Source organism: Caretta caretta, chromosome 3 (assembly GCF_965140235.1).
Source record: "Caretta caretta isolate rCarCar2 chromosome 3, rCarCar1.hap1, whole genome shotgun sequence".
In the NCBI taxonomy this organism is placed as follows: domain Eukaryota; kingdom Metazoa; phylum Chordata; order Testudines; family Cheloniidae; genus Caretta; species Caretta caretta.
Genome location: NC_134208.1, coordinates 33,784,409 through 33,796,771, shown reverse-complemented (window position 1 = coordinate 33,796,771; position 12,363 = coordinate 33,784,409). Strand labels below are relative to the sequence as shown.

The 12,363-nt window shown below is 40.8% G+C and overlaps 1 long non-coding RNA gene across 2 annotated transcripts in view; it reads left to right on the top strand.

The window, feature by feature from the left end:
* The window catches only part of LOC125634543 (uncharacterized), a 101,900-nt gene that overhangs the window by 21,395 nt on the left and 68,142 nt on the right, over positions 1-12,363 (top strand). For both annotated transcript variants that reach the window (XR_012667563.1, XR_007355959.2), the window contains exon 2: positions 8,037-8,125. This is a non-coding gene — a long non-coding RNA (uncharacterized LOC125634543). The remainder of the gene's footprint in view (positions 1-8,036; positions 8,126-12,363) is intronic.

The window sequence follows — 12,363 nt, the reverse complement described above, 5'->3', positions numbered from 1 at the left end:
TCAGGCTCTCAGAGAGCCAAAGTTAGCTTCTAATGACAAGTTACCTGATCGCTGTCAGAGAATAGAAGGTGAGGGACAGTTTCAGGGAAGGTACACAAGTAAAAGAAGTATACTGGCTAAGCCAGACTATTGGCTGCACTGTGACTAAACCATAAGTGTACCATGATGTTTATAAATCAAAGGCATAGTAAATAGGGTGTTTAACCACCCTCCATATCCAGCTGGATAACTTTTATGAGATGTGGGCCCAATCCACTGAGATACAGTGTGCTGTCAAATTCCACTGATTTTAGGGGTGATGAAATTGCTCAGCACTTCACATAGGTGATGAGCATTTCACTAGATCATGTCATGTGTCCGTATCACTAGGAAGATGTAAAATCATTTACAGTAGCTTCTAGTAAACATTTTTTAAGAGATTCATAATTTTTAAGGCCAGAATGGACCCTTGGATAATCTAATCTGAGCTCCTGCAGAACACAGGCCAGAGAGCCCCCTATTTTACCAGCCCAGTATATTAATTCCTGAGCTATGGAACTAGAGATTAGAATTTTTAAACAAAAAAAACAAACAAAACAAGCAAAAAAAACCCAACAACTATTGAGCAGAGTAAGGGATCTGGAAAATATTTTCTTGGCAACAACAAGAAAGAAAAACCAAGAGTTATCCAAAGCAACAGAATTCAACCTTGGAGTGTCTCATCTTACCACCCAGTGCTGCCATCAGCATGCCAACAAAACATATCTGGAATGGGAGATCAAGTCATGTGGCACTTCTGCTGTGCAGTCTTTTGACACTACCCTGGCACTGAGCCTCAGTCTTTCAACATTTCTCCTTAGGTAGTCCTTCATTTCACATCAATATTTAAATAGACTGTGGTTCCTATTATAAAGCGCCTTTGGATATTCAACCAGTTGGGTCATCTGCACAGTTGACTAGTCTAGTTTGTATGTTCTATACAGAAAATTGACTCTGTAAAATAGATATTGTGGTGTCAGTTCTATTTGTATTCTCTGTACGTTTGCTTGGTTTACAGGTCCAAAGAGGAAATTTCTAACTTCAAGCAAGGCATGTGCAACCTGAAATGTGAGATTGTGATTGTTTCTTGTCTCTTACACTCTGACTAATGACAAAAATTTTACAGTCACGTAGCTGCCATTTTTACGGATGACTCATGAGGCAGAATAGAATCCAGTTGTCTTCTCCATAACCGCATTGACTCTGAAATAAGTAAATAGAAAACACTGATTGTCAGAAAAGTGACTCAAGACAGATTTGATATCAAGGACAGACAAGGCCACAGATCCATTGAGTAAAAAATATTTTTACAATTTTAGTATTCCAATAGTTCCTTAAAGTCTCAGCCAATTCTATGGCCCCATTATATTAGGCACCATACAGCCACATAGTGGGAAATAGTCCTTTCCTTCAAGAATCTGGAAGTTGATGCTAGACAAATTCAAGATAGAAAAAAATGAGCACACTTTTAACAGTGAAGGTAATTAACCATTGGAACAACTTCCAAGGGTGGTGATGGAGTCTCCATCACCGGAAATCTTGAAATCAAGATTGGAGGCTTTTCTGAAAGGGTGGATGTGGTAAAGGAATTAATTCCGTGACGTCCTATGACCTGTATTATCGGAGGTCAGACTAGGTGGTCAAAATGGTCCCTTCTGGCCTTAACACCTGTGAAACTGATAAAACAAACAAAAGGTACAAGGAGACACAGAAAGTGATATGTCTAAATTTACACAGGTTGTGACAAAGCTGGGGATTGAACCCATGTCTCCTGAGTCCCACAGCAACAACTTAACCAAAAGATCCTTCTGCCGTTGAATGAGCAGCTGTCACTTTTGCATAGTTACTTTTCTGAATACAGCTAAATGCTGCATATCCACACAGAACAGTCTGGATTTCTCTGTGCTTGTTGGCGGAGCTTGCATAATGATTTCTATTTTTAAAAAAGCAGGAAAAAAAGAAAGCAAACCTTTTATGGCTGCTTAATATTTAATAATGCTTTCACCTAGATGGAAATTTTCATCCAAGTGTCATAGGTGCTTTATAGAAAGTAATAAATGAATCTTCACAATGCACATTTTAAAAGATTTTAAAAATGGGACATGTTTAGTCTTAAAGAAAGAAGACCGAGGGGGGACCTGATAACAATCTTCCGATATGTTAAGGGCTGTTATAAAGAGGACAGTGAAGGTAGGAGTAATCAGATAATTGACAATGATAATTTAAGCCATTTATAGATCTTCAGCAACAATTTGGTTTGTACTGCTCTGGCACATAGAAATATTTCCATTTAAAGCATTTACTGATGAATGTTTTTGGACTGGACACATTGGGAGCTCCATAACTTTTATTATTTTGGAGGAAATTTCCCAGATTTACTCAGCCTGCAGTATCCTTTTATGATTTTCTGGTCCAAAAGATGGATCATTTGAAAGTTGCTTGGAATAGAGATTTGAATACACAACTCTCTCTGACCCAATGGATACAAATGTATCTAATGTTAAAAAAGCAACTATAGACCTGAGACTACAGCTTAGTTGCCAAAAGACACTTTTTCGAATATACTAGTCCTCCACGTAGGCTAATGGTAATAGGCCTAATAAATGCTGACCACAGTTGGAAATAATATTCTCTTGGGAAAAAAATTATTGGTAAATATAAAAAATTATAAATAAAAAATGAATCAACTTAATCTGCAGCAAACGAGATGTAAGTTAGATTATAGAAAAAAGTTTCTAACTATATGATATTTAAGCACTGGAATAGGTTTCTAAGGGAGTTTGTGGAATCCCCATCATTGAAGGTTTTTAAAAACAAGTTAGAGAAACACCTGTGACATATGGTTTAGATATATTTGGTCCTTCCTTAATGCAGGAGCCTGGACTAGATCAGTGGTTCACAACCAGGAGTATGTGTATACTCCTTGAGGTACACAGAGGTCTTCCGGGGGTACATCAACTCACAACCCCCAGGGGGTTGCAGGATTGTTTTAGGGGTGTCGTAAGTGCATGGCCAGCATAGGGTGTGGCAAGCAGGGCAACTGCCCTGCAAAGCTAAGTTACATGCTTGAGCCCCAGGTGGTGCTGGTGCTTGGGCTTATGCCATGGGCGACAGGGCTTGGGCTTCAGACTCCTGAAGGGGGTACAGTAGTCTGGAAAGGCTGAGAACCATTGGACTAGATGACCTCTGGAGGTCCCTTCCAGCCCCACATTTCTATGATTCTGTTGCTCACCTTGGTATTACAATAGCAAGTAGAAGCGCCAACTGTGATTTCAGTCCTGGTATGCTAGGGAGCTGTACAAACATGTCATGAGTAGCGCTCCATGTCTGTCATGCAAGTCGCAGAAGTCATGGATTCCGTGACTTTCCGTGACCTTCGTGAATTCTGCAGCTGACAGTGTGGCTGACCCCAGGGCTATCCAATTAGCTGGCTCTGGGTCCGGTGCTCAGGTGGCCCCAGGGAGAGCTACGCCTGCCGCTGCTGGAGTGGCCCCAGGCAACTGGCCCCAAGACCACCTGAACAGTTGTCCCCAGGGGCCCAGAGCAGCTACTGCTGGCAGCCCTCAGGTGACTGGAGCAGCTGCTGCTGGCAGCCCCCGGGCAGCTGTGCCCCTGACCCCGGACCGCCACAACATGAGCAACTTCAACCCCCAACAGCAGTCCCTGCCTCCTGCCCCCACACACACACACGCTTCTCTCAAGATTTAGTGAGGGGTATTTATAGTATAAGTCATGGACAGGTCATGGGGCTGTGAATTTTTGTTTACTGCCTGTGACATGTTCAAGACCTTTACTAAAAATACTCGTGACTAAATCATAGCCTTAGTCATGAGGCAGCCCCTACCCTGCAAAGCTTTCAGTCCAAATTAACAAGGCAAAGGTGGAAAGAGAGGTGAAGCAACTAGTTTAAGATCACCCAACAGGTGAATGGCAGAGCTGAGAACAAAGCTTAGACCACCTAACTCATTAGTGCCTTATTCACTAGGCTTTTGCTAGTGATATAGGTAAGTATTACTCCCCATTTTTACAAATAGGAACATGGATGTGCAGAGGTCAACACTTTCAAAAACAGAGCTTATGTTAATATGTAGACACCTTAATCAGTGGTCTGGTTTTCAAAAGTGCTGAGCAACCAGCAGCTGTTACTGAGGTCAATGCAAATTACTGGGTGTTCAGCATTCTTGAATATGAGACCACATAAGCATTTGGAAGCTTAACTTTTGGCTTCCATTTTTATGAAAAACATAGCCAGACATTTTAGAAGTGGGCACCTAGAGCAGGAGTTTTCACTATTAGGCCTTCAATTCAAGTAGGCCATTCTTTCTCCTAATTGAGCTGTGTTAACAATTTGCAAGGAAAGGTTAATAATTCTGTTAATTTAGCTTTTTTGTCTGTTTCCTAATTATCCATGAACAGGCAGCAATTTTTACCCGTTTGTTCACTGTTCAACATTGTTTAATGAATGTTGTATGCAAATAAAAGGAAGCCTGTAGATTGTTCCTGAACTGTTTGTTGAAATTGTTTATGGTTCACGATCAGAGATTTTTCATCTAAGGCACACAGTCATAGAATCATAGAATATAAGGGTTGGAAGGGTTGACCCCAGAAGGTCATCTAGTCCAACCCCCTGCTCGAAGCAGGACCAATTCCCAGTTAAATCATCATTCCCAGTTAAATCAGTCAATGATTCTGTTCCATGATTGGATGAGATAGTCTTTATAAACAAAGGGGATCCTGATTAGGTGATTGATTCTCTTGAGAGGGAGGTGGGAACACTTTCGGGAGGGAGGTGAAGCAGGAGCTGGAAGGTCTAGGGAGTTTTAGGGCATTCTAAATCTTTTCCTTCCTGTTTTTCCACAAGAAAGAGCAATATTTGTCTACACAGATGGATCCTAGATTTAAAGATACCTGCATTCCTTAATGACAGAGGAGGAAAAGCCCTACAGAACTGGAAGCAACATTTACTGATTGTTTACATTAAACTTCCAGAGCAGGAACGTTTTACTGAAATGCCCGTAGACATTCAGCAGCATAACTCAGGCAGCCCCATTGCTGCAATGTTCACAAGTAGCCCATCTAATCCTTTCAAGCCTACATTTGTGCGGTATTTTAGACTGGAGGTGCCCAAAATATCCTTTGGACAGCTCAGCTTAGCTGATTCTCAAAGAGATTGCATGGGTAAGAGACCTTTTCTTTGCAACCTGTTAAATGGGTCCATGCTGGCGAGGAGTGGGTGCTCCTCACTATTTATCTATAAAGTTGCCCATCGCAATGGAACGTGACCACATTCCACACACATTTCATGACCTGCTGTCTTCCCTGTCTTTTCTGCATCTCCTCTCTCTTTATCCCAAATCAGCTCCTATGAACATCCTTACAAATGATCACAAGAACAGTCATATGTGGTCAGACCAATGGTCCAGCTAGTCCAATATCTTGTCAGTGCCCAATGCCAGATGCTTCAGAGGGAGTGAAAAGAACAGACAATCATCAAGTGATCCATCCCCAGTCATCCACTCCCAACTTCTGGCAAACAGAGGCTAGAGACACTCAGATCATGCAGCTGTATCCCTGACCATCTTGTCTAATAGCCACTGATCGACCTATCCATGAAATATGAACCATTAAAACCTGAATTGTCATCATCACAGATCCAAATATATAAAGTAAATGAACTCTAATAAGTTCTCAAGCAGCATTGCTTGAGAATATACCAATGTTCGCATGCAATGAACATAAAGATTGTAATGACTTGTGAAGTGTTCATAGCTAACTTTCCCGAGTTGTAGCTGTATTCCCAGTAAATAAAAATTCTTGTGCTGGGCTTATCTGAGAAAAGTTCATAGGTTCATCTACACACCAACATGTTTAGATGCTTCTCTGACCCACATGTAACCTCTTAGGTCTCCAAAATGGACCTGAAAACCTTGTTAGAAAAAGCTGTCTTGTGTGCCTTGTAGTGCTGCTGCTATTTGTATTCAAGCAGTGCCTAGAAATCCCAAACAGGGCCTGTTGCGCTCAGTGCTATACAAACACAAAAGAGTTTGTTAGAACTTGGCTTCCTCTAAACCGTCATTTAATGGCACCATTGAGCTCCAAGGCCCACAACTTCACGTGCAGTCTTCTCTCTCTTTTCTCTCATACCAGGGGAAATGTTCAGACTGGTATGTGGAGGAAATTAGTTGTATGGTGGAGGGATGTTTCATGTTAACAAGAGGAGGAATCTGTGATGGTTCCCCAGCTAAGGATGGGCTAATGGCAGAGACCTCCTGATTTCCCTGGGGCCTCAAATTATGATCACAAAGCTTTCCTTTGGTGTAAAGTAGCTGATGCTCCAGCCAACATGGCATGAGCAGTAAACATTACACTTCACATTGTTTCCACCATTCCTTGTCTGAACTGGCCCTACCAGAAATACTGGAAGATCAGTACTTCTCCTTGGATTTCAGCACTTACACTGTCATTTCAATCAGTGGAAATGCAGAGGCATGTGAAATAATATATATTAGGTCCAAACAAGCTGGAGGTGGGAGGGGGAGGAGAGGAAGAGACATACAAGAATCCAAACGTGGACGTGATTTGCCACAGCAATGTGCCAAACAGACCTGAACAGCTCAGAACTTTTTGTGATTCAAAATCCAGGGCTGAAACTTGTGGCTCACTCATTTCATATGAGAAGGCTACACTTGATGAAAGTCAGAATCACTTGCCATCCTTTCTGTGAATAATCCTTGGGCTTCATCTCACTCCCAAGCAGTTTATTCATAGATTCATATTTTTAAGACCAGAAGGAACCACAGTGATCAAGTTGGACCTCCAAAAAAAACGTTAGGCCACAGAATTTTATCCAGCAATTCCTGCATCCAGTATATCTTTTTAAAAGATTATCTTGATTGAGATACACTTTCCACAGTATGCATCCGATGCAGTGAACTGTGGCTCACGAAAGCTTATGCTCAAATAAATTGGTTAGTCTCTAAGGTGCCACAAGTACTCCTTTTCTTTTTGATTGAGACTGCAAGTGATGGAGAATTTACCACCTTTTTTGCATGTGTTTGATATTATTTTAAATATGTCACATATTATGGTTCCCATTTTCTAATTTTATGCAAGGACCAAATTCACCCAGTTTGCCACTGGAAGGTGTAGATTACATGGTCCCCATGTGTCCCAGCAAGAATTACTTACCCCAAGTCAGGAGAATAGAGAGATATTCTACCAGTCTCTTCCTTGGTGGAAAGGAGGCAGCTTTATTATGTGGCTGGAGCCCCACCAGATGGGATGACCTAGGGAAGACACTGAATCAGCACTTCACCTGTCTGTCTTGGTGATAACCTCTCCCCACTAGGTGCCGCACAATTTTGGAGCTCTGCTGGTCACCTGCCTACCCACCCCATAGAGTTGAAGATTTCTGTTTGCTCTTTGCCAACACAGCTTCCCCCTTTGGGCTGTCTTTTCACCCCTGGGCCTTCTGTCTTGGACTTCTGGCATAGTCGCTGGACAAAATGTGACCCCAAGTTTGCATCTTACCCAACAATTCCAACTTCCACACAGGATATTGTGTCCATTGATGCTTATATTTTGGTTTCCTCTATTCATTCCATGCACCTAAACACAGTGGCCTGAACTTTCTGAGACATGCTGGCTGGCATCCAAAGCTTCCAAATGTGAAATGGTCAGAAGTGAAACATTTCAGGGTCAGCAACCTAACAAAAATCTGTAAAACTATCACTAAGAAGATTAATAACTAGACAAGAACAGTTGATCCTCATTGTCCCAGACTGTAGTATCTGTTGACATATCTCACAATACACTTCCTTTCCCAGGATTTTCTGTCATGATAAAAAAAATCAACTTCCATACATTTCAGCTCACTATCTAAAACCCAAAATATGCTACTGACATTTCATATTACATTTTATTGCACAATCTGTAGGGAAGATAGTTAACCAGATAACTTTTCACAATAGTTGCTCTTAAAGCTCGGTCTGTTTTATCCCTTCTTTTTTTATGTTCAGGAAATGGCATCTGATGTGATACAACTGTTTCCATGCCCGCTCAGTGCAGTTCATCTTGTTTGCTGGATTAGGCTCAGGAGGGAGGCAAGGTAAGAGACTTGGCTGTGAGTATTCAACATACAGAAGAAGAATTTTACAGATGTACCCACATTGAAACAGCACAGGACCATGTATCTGCTAGATAATTCATTTTGAGATTTATCAGATCAAAGGTCAAGATCAGAACAAAATTAAATGGTTTCTTTGTCAGGGCTTAGTAGGCAGAAGGTGGGGGGTATGTATTGTGAGCACTCTCTAGTTAAATTGTTGTAGTAGCACAAAACATTACTGCATTAGGCTGTAGCCTGTAATCAGTCCCAGCTGGAAGCTCATATCAACATTACTGTTCATCTTGCCAGTTCCCTGTTAATCCTTTAAAAGGGTAGGTAAAAACAGGACTGGTATCTTATATTACATAGGTGGATTTATGGAACCCAGCTATTCAAATATTTTACTCTTACCGGACAAACAATTTTTATTTCTGAAATGTTTAATTGGTTAATTTAGAACATGCAAAATAAATGACAAAAGGCTCCAGAGGAAATTTTGTCTCATTTTGGAGTACTGTTCAGGGTTTTAACATCAGGCCTTCTTCTGTTCACTGTGGCAATGTCTTCTTTTGGACCTGAGTAAAATACTATATATAAAAATTTGGAAAAAATATTGTTGAGCCAATTATTTCAAAATGTATACATTTCCAGGAGCCCTAATCTCTTGGATTCCAGAAGAATCCATTTTGGCTTTGCTCCTCAGCATTTACATGAGACCACATGGAGGGGTAAGTTGATATGCTGTGAGCTCAGCAGCCATCAATATGCCAATGATACCGAAGTGATATCTCACTTTCCACAGATGCAACCAGCACCATCACACTTATGTCACTAGGCTTACAAGAGTCAGTCCTGCCTGAAAACAGCTCAAATTAAACCTAGGTAAGACCAGCATGATCCTGGTCAAAAGGGGACAAAAGTAGCTGGGACCCTGTCCTTCTCTTACCCTGAAAGCATCTTTCCCCTCCTCTCCTGCCCCTAAGTAGTGTGAAGTCTTCGTGTCCTGTTCAACTCATAACTAAGGTTAGATGATCACGTAGCTTAAATGAAGAAACCTTCTTCCCCCTGGGGCTTCCTAGGAAACTCCACACCTTCTTCCCAGAGGGAGATGTGACACATTTGTTACTCCTAGATTGGATTACAGTATCTGAAACTGTATTCACATGTGATGTGCAGTGGCTCCAGTTTGAATGCATCTTCCCACTTCCTTGATGGATTTCCTATGGGGTACTGTGAGCACATCATTCCTATACTCCAGTCCCACCACTGATTTCAAGTCCATGTCCATTGTTATTTCAAAGTCATCAATGGTTAGGACCCATTAGTGACTATGTCTTCATCCACAACCCCTCTCTAGAGCTGCATTGATCAGCTGTAATGCAGCTTCCAAAGACCAGCACAAAGTAAAACCCTCCTCTATGACAAAACCTTTCCATCAGAATAGCATGATTATTTAAAGAAAAAATTCTTCAAGCGGAGCTTCCAGAACTGGGGATAAGAGAAAAGCAGAAAACTCATTAACATTTAGTTTACTTGGGAATCACATATATACTGGGTAATGTGATAGAAAACCCTAAACGAAACAGACATAAATATATTTTGTAGGATATAGTTCTGAATGTACTAGTTACATACATAAACAGAATTCAGTGTATCAATTTTATACTCAGTTCCTGTTATACCCACTACTTATTTCCAATGTACAATGGCTGGTACTTCAAATGATGATTTTTCTGAAGGTTGTTTCTAGCAGAGATGTAAGATGAAAGCAGATCAAGATTTAACTTAAAAGTCTGAACTCCATATAGCATGGTTCCACCCCATAGTCGTGGGAGGAAATGATCCTTTGATAGTCACAATAGATAGTCAGAGCTCTTTGGAAACTAGAATGTCTAGAAAGAGATTTGAGGCTTTTATGATTCAAGTTTCTTGTGGATTCTCTAGTGGAAAGAAACATAATTGCATCAGTTGAATGGTATACACTATCTACGCTATTGATTTTTGAAAACACTATTATATTAGAATCTAATCAGTTTTGTAAACAGCATTTCTTGTTATAGACTAATGGAACAAAATATTTAATTTCCTACTTTTTTCTCCAATGAATGCTGTACTCATTTTGTCTCCTGCATGCTTACAAATCACTTTGACATCAGAATCCCTACTTTACCTTTGACCTTGATTTTGCAACTCGGGACTTTCTCCTACACTAGTAATAATAGCTCTGAAAAAAAGCCATTTTCTCCCATTTATAGTGGATCCTGCTGTGTGGATTTCTTTAACAGGATTTAGATGATCTCCTTATCTGTAGTCACTTTTCCTTTCTCCTTTCCATATGTTTATCCTTAAGACAGCCTTTAGCTCACATCACTAATCTCGCAGATGGCTATCAGCCATCTCAAACACCTCAATATGTAGCTCCAACACACTTTTGTGAGTTAACTAAACACTTATCTCTCAAATTTCCCACCTATTAAACCATAAATATAAAGCTACAAGGACCCAGGTAAGAAATAGCATGCTAACTTTAGAAGCAAGGAAAAGAAATAGAAAATATGTCTATTGCAATAGAAATGCACAGTGCACTTCTGCAAATGCCAAGACCTAAACAAACTCTACACAGTGACTTTTATCTAGTACTCACATGAGTAGGTGCTCACTAACATTAAAAAAAGGTTTGTCAATCTGCTCCGAACGAATCAGGGGTGATTTAAATAACTGGATTTCTCTGTATCTAATGGAGGAGGGGGAAGAGCTCTGCCAGAACCCTAAGACAGAATCCTGAATACTGTGCTTAAATGTTTAATATCTTCCATGTTGTGTGTTTTCTTTTTTGTAACCTATTTGCTATTAAAAGCTTATTCTGTTTAAGAAACCCCCTCGTGATGGGTAAGGTTAATATATTTAGGACAAGGTACTCTCTCAGATTTTCTAAAGTCCTCTAGCCAGAAGCAAGGAAAAATTTTGTGAGGGTAAGTCTGGTCACTAGTCGTGTATGTGAGAGGAGATTTAGTTTCACTTACAAGAGATGCCCAAGAGTACAGAAAGGGCACAGAAAGTGTGAAATTACCTTCAGGTATACCCGCTACTGACTTCAGTGGGAGTAGCATTTGGAGCATGAGTCTAAGTATGTGTCACAGTGTGAAAATAGGATTTTAATTCCTGAATTTTAGATATTGAGTAAAAAACAGAGAAAATAAAATATGTATAGAGTTGTTTTCTTGTCTGCTTTCTCTAAATAGGATGACACGGGATACTGCTGCTATGTAAAAAGAAAAGGAGTACTAGTGGCACCTTAGAGACTAACCAGTTTATTTGAGCATTAGTCTCTAAGGTGCCACTAGTACTCCTTTTCTTTTTGCGAATACAGACTAACACGGCTGCTACTCTGAAACCTGCTGCTATGTAGTAAATTCTTTAAATAGTCAAGTAGCTAAGTCATGTCAACTAAACCTAGCAAAGAAGTATGAAAAAGTAATTATTTAGTATAAGGAAACCTGCCACTTTCTGCCTCCATATCCATTCTGCCCTGGGCATATAGGTACTCTAAACTACCCAATCCATGCTACTTTCTAATGGGGGAATGTGAGGCTTGTTGGGGGTGCCCAGGGTCGTGAGGCACCTCGCTGCCACCTGCCCTTGGCATGAGAAAGCCTTGTCTGTGACTGCTGTGCATTAACTCCCCAATTCCACTGCTGACTCAGTATGCAAAAGGCATACAGTGTGAGCCATACAATAAACAAATGCCAGACAGGGAGATAGGTGTCACTTACCTCTTGCCTGAAAGGATTAGCTGTGAGGTATGTCACCTCCTGGTGATCTGTCTTCACTCCACGAGTTTAAGAGCATAATTTTCAGTATAGACACATAAATCCATAAATATTATCCATCCACACATTTTGGAATGGTTATGATGACCAGTAGGCAACTGGCTTTCAGTTGAGATCTCACATGTGATACATTGGTGAACTATTATGCAGATATCTGACTCAGCGAATCCCTGTAAAATCCTATGCATCCTGTGTTCCCTCTGCCATTTGGTATCAAGGAGTCTCTGGGTCACAGGGAGACTGGAAGAACTGGCTGCAAAGGAAGGCAGGGTAAGGCACATCAAGGTGGGTGGAAGAGCCAGACTGATGCCAGTTGAGACCCAAATTGGCCCACAGTACAAGCCTACTGGGAACTGAACAATGCTGAAGTGTTTATCTAATCTTCACTTTGCGCATGAGGCTTTGCAG